This window comes from Nicotiana tabacum, chromosome 1 (genome assembly GCF_000715075.1).
Source record: "Nicotiana tabacum cultivar K326 chromosome 1, ASM71507v2, whole genome shotgun sequence".
In the NCBI taxonomy this organism is placed as follows: Eukaryota; Viridiplantae; Streptophyta; class Magnoliopsida; order Solanales; family Solanaceae; genus Nicotiana; species Nicotiana tabacum.
Window position 1 is genome coordinate 41,113,417 of NC_134080.1, and position 11,813 is coordinate 41,125,229.

At 36.3% G+C, this 11,813-nt stretch overlaps 1 long non-coding RNA gene across 3 annotated transcripts; it reads right to left on the reverse strand.

The window, feature by feature from the left end:
* Positions 1-275: 275 nt before the first annotated feature.
* On the reverse strand, positions 276-11,549 carry LOC142179541 (uncharacterized). 3 transcript variants are annotated; one of them, XR_012708012.1, is made up of 6 exons: positions 10,813-11,549; positions 9,823-9,881; positions 9,060-9,150; positions 2,435-2,493; positions 1,671-1,761; positions 276-493 (listed from the first exon to the last, which is right to left on the reverse strand). It is a non-coding gene; the product is annotated as an uncharacterized LOC142179541 (long non-coding RNA). The 3 variants fall into 3 exon arrangements; XR_012708010.1 differs by having other exon boundaries at positions 1,671-2,493; XR_012708011.1 differs by lacking the exons at positions 9,060-9,150; positions 9,823-9,881; positions 10,813-11,549 and adding an exon at positions 3,425-9,049 and having other exon boundaries at positions 1,671-2,493.
* Between the last annotated feature and the right edge of the window lie 264 nt (positions 11,550-11,813).

Here is an 11,813-nt window from a genome sequence, read left to right on the forward strand (position 1 = left end):
AGTCAATACATGCATTGAAGGGGATATGCTGAAGTCTTTGCCAAGTATCCTCCCATTTTTGCATTGTGAAAGCATTTTGGGGGAGTTTCTGGCTATTGGTGATGGCCTTAGCCAGGTTAATCTAGAAAACTTTGGCATTGGGACCATCAAAGAAGATGTGGTTGATGTCCTCTTGTCACGACCCAAAAACCACTAGACGTGATGACACCTAACTCGATCCTCTAGGTAAGCCAACTAACAGAAAATACAATTCAAATGAGATTATAGGAAATATAGTGAAGAATTTTATGAATATTTACAAATTGACCCAAGAACTGGTAGTACAAATTATGAACATCTAAAATTTGGAATTTACAAAGCTGATACAAATAATTACATGACATGTTTGAAATTTATATAACAGATTAGTAAGATCTAAGCTACCAAGGACAAGTGACAGCTATATCTGAAATCATCTCTCGACATTACCAGCAGCTCTGCTCAAAACCAAAATCTGCATGCAAGGTGCATAAGTGTAGTATGAGTACAAGCGACCCTATGTATACAGTAAGTATCTTGTCTAACCTCGTCGAAGTAGTGATGAGGTTTTTTAGTTAAAAAATACTCATTAATAAATCATGCACCGTAAATCGGCAATAGAACTATACCACGATATAACAGAGAAGAATACATGAAACAAATACGGAAAACAGTAACTGAGTGCTAGCAGAGATCACAATTTAGATCTTCCAATACCTCGACCAATTCTTTCCTTAGAATGAAACCAATAAACCACGACAGTCACTTCATAACTTTCATAACATGAGGAATGTACTCAGATATTAAGTCAATTGCACGGCAACACCCTTCGTGCTTTTATCTCATCCTCACCCAATATATGTATAACAATACCAACCGATAACATGAATTATAAAGTAGGAAATACTCAAATAATAATAATGAACGAGGATATATATGTGGGCAAGAGAAATAGACTAAGCAGAAGGCATATAAGTAATGACATCAATTAGGAAAATACAGAATATCAACTTCAGCTAACTAGTACGGTGGAGGCCTAGGTACAAGCATAACAAATAAGAAAGGACACATGATCTTTAAAAGTTAACAAGTAGAGGCATGAATGGTTAGTATGGTGGAAGGCTTGTATTAAAGTGCAATAGAATAGATACTACATGAGTGTAATTATAAAAGCAAGGAATAGGCATAGTATTTGCAAGTTAATCAAGTAGGACGTATGAGCAACACACCAACAATTGAGATAGAGATAAATGATAGAACAATAGCAACAAGTCACATCGGATCTGTCACGACCCAAACCAATGGGCAGTGACGGGCACCCGATACCTTACTTAACCGAGTACCAACATAACGTATCTGTCATATCATAATATCATGGGCAAATAGCCTAGAAAGGTCGTCATGAGATAACAGAAATAAAATATAAGGGAATACTAAATATTGGACGACCTGACATGACATGAAAACTTATACATGTGACATACGTGCCTATAAAACCAAAGTGATAACTCATACACTGAACATAGGCCGATAAGGCCATATGATTTTCATATACATAACATATGTCTACAAGCCTCTAAGAGTACATAAAATCATAAAGGTCGAGACAGGGCTCCACCATGTCAATCAATATATATCTAAAGCATACTGACCAAATAGGCAACTCCGAAGCAAGTGGAGTGCACCAACACCTCCGCTGAGCTGATAGCCTACTAGGAGGAATGTCAACCTATCAATTGGGACCTGCAGGCATGAAACGCAGCGTCCCCAGGCAAAAGGGACGTCAGTACCAATAAAGTACCGAGTATGTAAAGCAAGAAAGCATAAACAAGAATAGTAATATAAAGAGAGATAGAGGAGATACAACCTGTAACATCTGCGTGCCTCTGTGAGCTGCTGACATGAAATGCGTAATACATATATATACATAAACTTTTAAAAATATACGCGTCTGTAGGCATCATCATCATCATCATATCGTACCCAGCCTCAAAGAGGACTCGGTAAAAACGTACCCGGTCATCATAAGGCTCGGTAGAATCGTACCCGGCCACGTGGAGCTCGGTAAATCCAACTGATCAGTGGTTACACAATATATATCGTACCCGACCTACTATAGTGCGGCTCGGTAGAGTAAAATAGATATTATATATAATGCATGCTAAACTCATGGAATCACGTTCTAAACCTTTTGGAGTGACTTAAGGTCGTTGCACCTTCGATTAACATTATGGACATCATACCATCAATATGAGCTTCTATAGGATTCAAGGATCATACATACTTGCTTAGAATAACTTTATAAGGAAAGAACAACATGGGCAACCTTAGTTTCTAGGAGTAGATCTGTTACGAAATAGTGTATTCATTTCACTTTAGATCATGCCAAAAGAAAGAGGGAAGTGCCTTAACATACCTTAACCATGGTGAGTCCTTAATACATCTTAAGCAACTCTTCAAACAACTCAACTCAATCTACCATTGCATAAGGAGATTCAAAATTAGTGTTGAATAAAGGCTAAGTTTGCAACTTAAACTTGTAGCTCATTTATATAAATTTGGGCAGCATCTCCCCAGTAACAAGAGCCTCCTCCAATACCATATACCAACAACAATTACCAGAGAAATCCATCAATACCAATTATCAATAACAAGACACCATAAAACTACAACAAGTCATAACTATTTTACGACGAGCGACAAGCTCCAATTGGAATTCGTATATCCTTTATCATCCCTTATAGACTTTTTACTTTAAATTAATAGTATCATTAACATGATAATGAAGTCATTCATCAATAATTCCAACCTTATACCATATATCCATAACAAAGAAAATGATCCACAACTCCAATTATTCTTAATTAGCAACTTTATTCACTAGTTCATGTCTAGTTCATCCATTTAACTCAACCGATGTCAATATAACCTTAAGCACTTGTTGGAACACAATATAATTGCCTCCTACAGTAGTTGCAAGTCGAAATCTATATTATATTTAGCTTACAACAGCCCAACACACCCCAATCAATTCATACCAAAAACAACGACTATAGTAGTGTCCAACACCCCGAAAATATTACAAAGAATGACTAATCCATTATTTCACAAATATGTGGTATTTCTTCAAACCATTTATCCTCCAAAAACTCCATTAAATATCAGCAAAAGATACAGCCCAAAAGCTACACGAAATAGCCCACAAAACAGTCCATTACAAATCAAATAACTCGAACTCACGGCTTCCGATCACCTTCCCGTGAGTTCTAAATATTATGAAATGAATTAATCAACCTTAGTTGATATTTAAGAGCTTAAAACCAGAAATTAAGAATTTTCTTAACTATTAAATACCTTCCAACACTCAAACTATAAAGAAAAAGAAAGGTTATATAGCAATACTTACGTCATGGGGATCGTTCTTGTGTTATTGCTTCGTGATTTCGTGCCCGGGATGATGGTATTATTTGAAACCCTTGTAGAGACCTTAAGGGTGATGTTAGGGGTATTATTTGGTCGTGCTCTCTGGAAATATGCAGAAAGAGATGAGATAAAGGAGATAATCTCCATTTTGTTGAAAAGTCAAAAGGTGCTACTTGGCACCCTATAATTGGCTCGTCTTCCAATACTTATAACTTTTTATCCGGGTGTCGTATGAGCAAACGGTTAAGAGCGTTGGAAATTAAATTCCAAGACCTTCAATTTGATATATAATATGTCCCAAAAAGATCTCATATAGCACACGAAATTTATTACTCAAAAAGCTTCATTACAAGACAAATCCTTAGTCGGTTTTTTCGCAACTTAAATCCAATTTTTCTCAAACTTTATACTCCATATACAAACATCATATATAGTCATATCATGGCTTTAAACTCATTTAAATCATGATTAACAAGTCTCATATTTATCTTAACTTGCATAACACTTCGGCAAACCTTTCTTGTCCTTGTAGAAGGATTTCATCCTTTTTGAGTTTGCATTAGATAATCCTATAATGATAGTAACATCTGAAGTACGGGGTGTAACAACATGTACCCTTGTAAATATTTATCCTTGAATATTAACTCTCAAAGGCTTGCAAGAAAAAAATGGGATGTAACACCATTAAATCACTTTATATACTTTCCAAGAGGATCTCATTTCTGAGCTTACATCAACGGACTTACGACGTACTTTCCCGTACAAAAATATGGGTTGTAACATTATTCCCCCCTTTAGAACATTCGTCCTCGAATGTTGACTGATGCGCTTCTCATTATCATACCATATGGCTCTTATGAATACTTTAATATTGTCTTTTGCCATCTAGGAAATTGTTCTATGAAGAAATCCAAAAACTAGGGCATTCCCCCTTTTAGGCCTATTCTCACATCGCGACTTATGGCCGGAGTTCTTCCAATCTCGTAACTTCGACTACCTTCTATAATGAGTCCTATATGACTATGTCCTTTTATGCACGACTCTTCTCTTTTTTCCTCCAGCTTTTTGCCAATCTCTTGGCTTCACATTGTGAATACATATATAGAACTAAGACATGATGTCCCTCTAGGCATATATAGGTATACTTAAGCTCTTCGCTTGGTACTTTGCTGAATGTACGACTATTGCTATAATTCGTTCTATAGCCTTGGTATTATTACCGAGGTGTGCTACACAACTATAGGTTACTTTCTCATTGCTTGTCCCATAACCTGCCGGCGCAACCCTGCCACATTAGGAACATATAATCGACCTCAATATCTTAGTACTCCATCTCACCCTGCCACATTAGGAACATATAATCGACCTTGATATCTGAGGACTCCATCTCCTGTAATCTCAAATAGTGTTTTCTCCTTTTGAGGGGTTGTATCTCTTTAATGATCTAGCACATGATCTTCATACTGGCATTCCTTCACTTCAGTTACTAAAGATGGGGTTTCCATGTCCTAAGTAGTAACTTTGGTACCACCTGCATCTAGTAATCGAATTCCAAGATTAGCTGGCAGATGAAGCTCGCAAGCTATCTCACTCTTCTATACCTTTAAATATAATAGGCTAAACATAGATCTACGATTGAGGGCGTTGACTACTACATTCTCTTTCCCTGGATGATATAAAGTATAAACGTCATAGTCTTTCACTAACTCCAACCATCGCCTCGGATGTAATACATTGTCACTAAGGCTCGCATCTCATCAAGGAACATCTGAAGTGATATTCTTGATGCACTTAGGGATGATACTATACTTCAATAACTGCATTTTCATAACATCCCAACGTATTAATCTTATGGGGGCATTCTAATACCGTGCCATCCATAAAATCTCTTTTCTTTAAATCATTACTCAATCGAAGGCCCAAACGTTATTCTCTTAACAATCACAATTACACCCTTATTCTACTACCAGGGCAGTATTCCATCTCTTCTAATTGCTCATGTTCTTATACTCCTCTAAGTTCATTCAAAGTGTACCGAGCTTTCTATAGCTCATGGAAATCATCAGACCTCTTGTTTTGACGGGTTTAATCCTGAGACCTTGCCTATTATTGCCATCTTCTCACTCATATTTACCATACTTACCTTTAAATCTCGCACCGTATATTCTATCAATTTCATAACCTCCCTTCTACATTAGTGGAATTCACATCCATACCTTAAAGCTCTACTATAATACTTGCAACCCTGGTGCATACACAATCTGGTGGGAGCTTCGCATTAACGTCTTATGAGGATGGTACTCTTCTAATTGATTTATCGTAGAGCTTTTATAGAATATGATTGTTGTACTATCTCTTTTATACCTCTACTATTAAAAGTATTCCTGCTATGGTTTGAGTCACGATTTCTATAATCATCTGGGTCTAACAATCGGACTCGTGATGTAACTTTCGAGCTTCCTCTTCCTTATCAGCCTTTAATTAAGCTTAGGCTATCTTCCAATCTTCAGCTTATGGTATTAGCTATTACATTAGCCCTTCATGGACTCTATGTAGCATCCATGAGATAATCTTTTAACAATTCAAGCCTTTATAGGTGCGTGGACTTAATTCTTTCTTTTAACTTATACTAGAGTCTCCTATAGCTGTATGAATGTCAACATATATGCTGCATGGATATAACTCTGAAGTCTTAAGTGCATTCACAACGTAATTAACTCTGGATCATTGATTGAATAATTCCTTTCGTGCCTTCTCAGCGTTCTTTAAATGTAAGCAATCACTTTTCCTGGTCGTTTTGCCACTTGTTGCATGAATACTTGGCTTATTTTATTTCCCATCAATACTTGAATTTCCTATAACTCATTTGATCTCAAATATCACTTTTGACTTCCCGTTCATTAGTCACGATAGGTGCCACTTTCGTATTGAGTGCATACAATGTTGTAGTGGGACTGTTGTTACCCAACCATATCTTCTTTATGTCATTATGCTTAAGTTGAAGCCTTCTTCCTTATTTCCTCAGCTAGTATTTCTTTGTAGTACTTAAGGAGACCTTTTGGATCTTGTAAAGTTACGATCTTTTTATACTATATACCCGAAGGAATTTTCGATATTCTTACTCGCCTACAAACATCCTTAGTTACATACCTTCGTGCCCTTGTACTCGTTGTGTTAATTCTAAACTCAGATTTTGATTATCTCCTTAGTGGCGCTCTCCATTATTTCCGTAACACTTATACAATACTTTTAAATACTCCAACTCCTATCTGAACATTTCTCAAGGTTACGACATCATATCTGTGAGACTGAATTTGCTAGATTATGATTCACTACGTTTATCTTGCATGATCTGCTGATTTGCTTATAACCTCTTGTATAGCCATAACTTGGCTCTTCCTAAATCAACTACAAACTACTCTTTGGTCCATTCTCATATCTATATTCTGTGTAATCTCTCTTTAGTTAATTACTTTGTCTTAAGTTACCTCTCACACTGACTCCTTATGTATCAAGTGTTCATTTGTACTTCTTTATCAATCATCGGGTGTGCAACCCTTACCGCTTCTCTCCGGTATCATGCTTGCATAATGTTCTGGAGTCATATCATATCTATAGGATCTGAATAGATGCAATCTCATTCCTTTCACCCTTTTGCCGCATTCCTCATTTACTATTCCATAGTTACCTCTTCATTTTGTCATTTTTTTCACATCTTCACTAACATCTTACTCGCCTTACGGTAACCTCTCTATACCGGGGATAATTGAATTTATTATGCATAAGGGTGACACTTAGTGTAACTGGCACACTTACTCCCTTAGGCTTAACTCTGCTCCACGTGCTTGCTTTGGGAAGCATCTTCCTGAATGAACCTTAAATGTTATTATTTTGTTGTCCATTCTATTATTGTCGGAATGCTATCTCTGAAATTCTCATGATATCAACCATTATAAAATCCTTCAGTCCCTAATTCATGTTCAGTTTATCTTGTTCACCAGCCCATACTGATTTTTATTACTCTGGGGTCTAACCTTTCCTCCTTGTAATCACGCTGAAGTCACCAACTCACTTCTCGAAATAAGGATATGACTTTATGGTTTATACTCTTTTATTGCCTCAAGGACTATCACCTCTTGTATTTTCCTTCACTTGACTATAGACTCTATCATCGTGTCATATTTTGATTTACTGTTATCACCCATATATCACATCTTACTCATAATGCTTCATTTACTCTCTTCTTATTCTCCGGATAATACTTTTTGTCTATCACTTTATTCTGAAAATTCCAACAAAAAGTTCTTTCCCTTTTTGCTCCCCTAGCTTCATCTTACTGGCTCTTTGGAATGCCTAACATTCTCCTATTTTGTTTTTACTTAGGGCTAGAGTCATACTAAGGTAAATATTTGTCCCTTTTAGGATCCCACTGCCTATCTTCTGAAATTTCTGAATATTCCAGTATTTATATTTGATTGTACTACTCTAGAGTTCACCATTTGGGTATCTCATAAGGAGATCTATTACCACATTTGCACCATCTTTCGGAAACATTAGTTAATGATAACAATCCATCCATAATCTTTGGGTTACTCAAACCCGAACTGAATCTTGATATCACATTCTTCTCTTAAACTATATTTGTTAGCTCCCATATGGCATAACTCAGATGGGTTTGGCCAATTGTATATATCTCCATAATATTGAAGGTAACACCAATACTTACATTTCTCTGCCTGAATTGTAAATACTGATAATCTTCATTAACTAGGTACCTCGTACCCTTCAGCATCTTGCTTGTTTTACTTGGTGAAACTTGTGTCTACTTTCCGATTCTCTTATTCCTTTTTACCATACGAGTGGATAGATATTCTTGTCTTAGGGATCCTTATCAAGAGCTTTACACATCTAAATACACATATGATCTGCTGAAGACCTCATATTTAGTCATCATAAGCATGATGCAAAATCGAGTTCCTCTGACTCAACTCTTTCGCATCAAAATTCAACCTCTTACCAACTATCTTTCTGGATGTAAGTATCACTGTATTATGAATAAAACAAAATTTAGGAGTTTGAATTCTTATAACAGAGATCTAGCACACGATCTAGAACAAGAAGAAAGAGTGACAATCCTATATGCCCCGTAGCCTCATGCTTATAAGTGTGGTGCACAACACACCTATAAACAAGACTCTACTAGACACGGCTTGTAGACTTCCTAGGACAGAACTGCTCTGATACCACTTCTGTCACGACCCAAACCAATGGGCAGTGACGGGCACCCGATACCTTACTTAACCGAGTACCAACATAACGTATCTGTCATATCATAATATCATGGGCAAATAGCCTAGAAAGGTCGTCATGAGATAACAGAAATAAAATATAAGGGAATACTAAATATTGGACGACCTGACATGACATGAAAACTTATACATGTGACATACGTGCCTATAAAACCAAAGTGATAACTCATACACTGAACATAGGCCGATAAGGCCATATGATTTTCATATACATAACATATGTCTACAAGCCTCTAAGAGTACATAAAATCATAAAGGTCGAGACAGGGCTCCACCATGTCAATCAATATATATCTAAAGCATACTGACCAAATAGGCAACTCCGAAGCAAGTGGAGTGCACCAACACCTCCGCTGAGCTGATAGCCTACTAGGAGGAATGTCAACCTATCAATTGGGACCTGCAGGCATGAAACGCAGCGTCCCCAGGCAAAGGGACGTCGGTACCAATAAAGTACCGAGTATGTAAAGCAAGAAAGCATAAACAAGAATAGTAATATAAAGAGAGATAGAGGAGATACAACCTGTAACATCTGCGTGCCTCTGTGAGCTGCTGACATGAAATGCGTAATACATATATATACATAAACTTTTAAAAATATACGCGTCTGTAGGCATCATCATCATCATCATATCGTACCCAGCCTCAAAGAGGACTCGGTAAAAACGTACCCGGTCATCATAAGGCTCGGTAGAATCGTACCCGGCCACGTGGAGCTCGGTAAATCCAACTGATCAGTGGTTACACAATATATATCGTACCCGACCTACTATAGTGCGGCTCGGTAGAGTAAAATAGATATTATATATAATGCATGCTAAACTCATGGAATCACGTTCTAAACCTTTTGGAGTGACTTAAGGTCGTTGCACCTTCGATTAACATTATGGACATCATACCATCAATATGAGCTTCTATAGGATTCAAGGATCATACATACTTGCTTAGAATAACTTTATAAGGAAAGAACAACATGGGCAACCTTAGTTTCTAGGAGTAGATCTGTTACGAAATAGTGTATTCATTTCACTTTAGATCATGCCAAAAGAAAGAGGGAAGTGCATTAACATACCTTAACCATGGTGACTCCTTAATACATCTTAAGCAACTCTTCAAACAACTCAACTCAATCTACCATTGCATAAGGAGATTCAAAATTAGTGTTGAATAAAGGCTAAGTTTGCAACTTAAACTTGTAGCTCATTTATATAAATTTGGGCAGCATCTCCCCAGTAACAAGAGCCTCCTCCAATACCATATACCAACAACAATTACCAGAGAAATCCATCAATACCAATTATCAATAACAAGACACCATAAAACTACAACAAGTCATAACTATTTTACGACGAGCGACAAGCTCCAATTGGAATTCGTATATCCTTTATCATCCCTTATAGACTTTTTACTTTAAATTAATAGTATCATTAACATGATAATGAAGTCATTCATCAATAATTCCAACCTTATACCATATATCCATAACAAAGAAAATGATCCACAACTCCAATTATTCTTAATTAGCAACTTTATTCACTAGTTCATGTCTAGTTCATCCATTTAACTCAACCGATGTCAATATAACCTTAAGCACTTGTTGGAACACAATATAATTGCCTCCTACAGTAGTTGCAAGTCGAAATCTATATTATATTTAGCTTACAACAGCCCAACACACCCCAATCAATTCATACCAAAAACAACGACTATAGTAGTGTCCAACACCCCGAAAATATTACAAAGAATGACTAATCCATTATTTCACAAATATGTGGTATTTCTTCAAACCATTTATCCTCCAAAAACTCCATTAAATATCAGCAAAAGATACAGCCCAAAAGCTACACGAAATAGCCCACAAAACAGTCCATTACAAATCAAATAACTCGAACTCACGGCTTCCGATCACCTTCCCGTGAGTTCTAAATATTTTGAAATGAATTAATCAACCTTAGTTGATATTTAAGAGCTTAAAACCAGAAATTAAGAATTTTCTTAACTATTAAATACCTTCCAACACTCAAACTATAAAGAAAAAGAAAGGTTATATAGCAATACTTACGTCATGGGGATCGTTCTTGTGTTATTGCTTCGTGATTTCGTGCCCGGGATGATGGTATTATTTGAAACCCTTGTAGAGACCTTAAGGGTGATGTTAGGGGTATTATTTGGTCGTGCTCTCTGGAAATATGCAGAAAGAGATGAGATAAAGGAGATAATCTCCATTTTGTTGAAAAGTCAAAAGGTGCTACTTGGCACCCTATAATTGGCTCGTCTTCCAATACTTATAACTTTTTATCCGGGTGTCGTATGAGCAAACGGTTAAGAGCGTTGGAAATTAAATTCCAAGACCTTCAATTTGATATATAATATGTCCCAAAAAGATCTCATATAGCACACGAAATTTATTACTCAAAAAGCTTCATTACAAGACAAATCCTTAGTCGGTTTTTTCGCAACTTAAATCCAATTTTTCTCAAACTTTATACTCCATATACAAACATCATATATAGTCATATCATGGCTTTAAACTCATTTAAATCATGATTAACAAGTCTCATATTTATCTTAACTTGCATAACACTTCGGCAAACCTTTCTTGTCCTTGTAGAAGGATTTCATCCTTTTTGAGTTTGCATTAGATAATCCTATAATGATAGTAACATCTGAAGTACGGGGTGTAACAACATGTACCCTTGTAAATATTTATCCTTGAATATTAACTCTCAAAGGCTTGCAAGAAAAAAATGGGATGTAACACCATTAAATCACTTTATATACTTTCCAAGAGGATCTCATTTCTGAGCTTGCATCAACGGACTTACGACGTACTTTCCCGTACAAAAATATGGGTTGTAACAGGATCTATAATTACTGTTATATCCCATATTTTAATATTAGGATGAGTCATAATAATCCATAAGAGCTTGAAGGGGTTAAGACCATTCATGAGATTATAGAGGATTTGTGACTATATTATTGTAAGATCCCGTAAGTTTAACAACCTTGATACTGTTATATACATTTGATATGGTATTTTGAGTGGAATATTTTTGTAAAAAG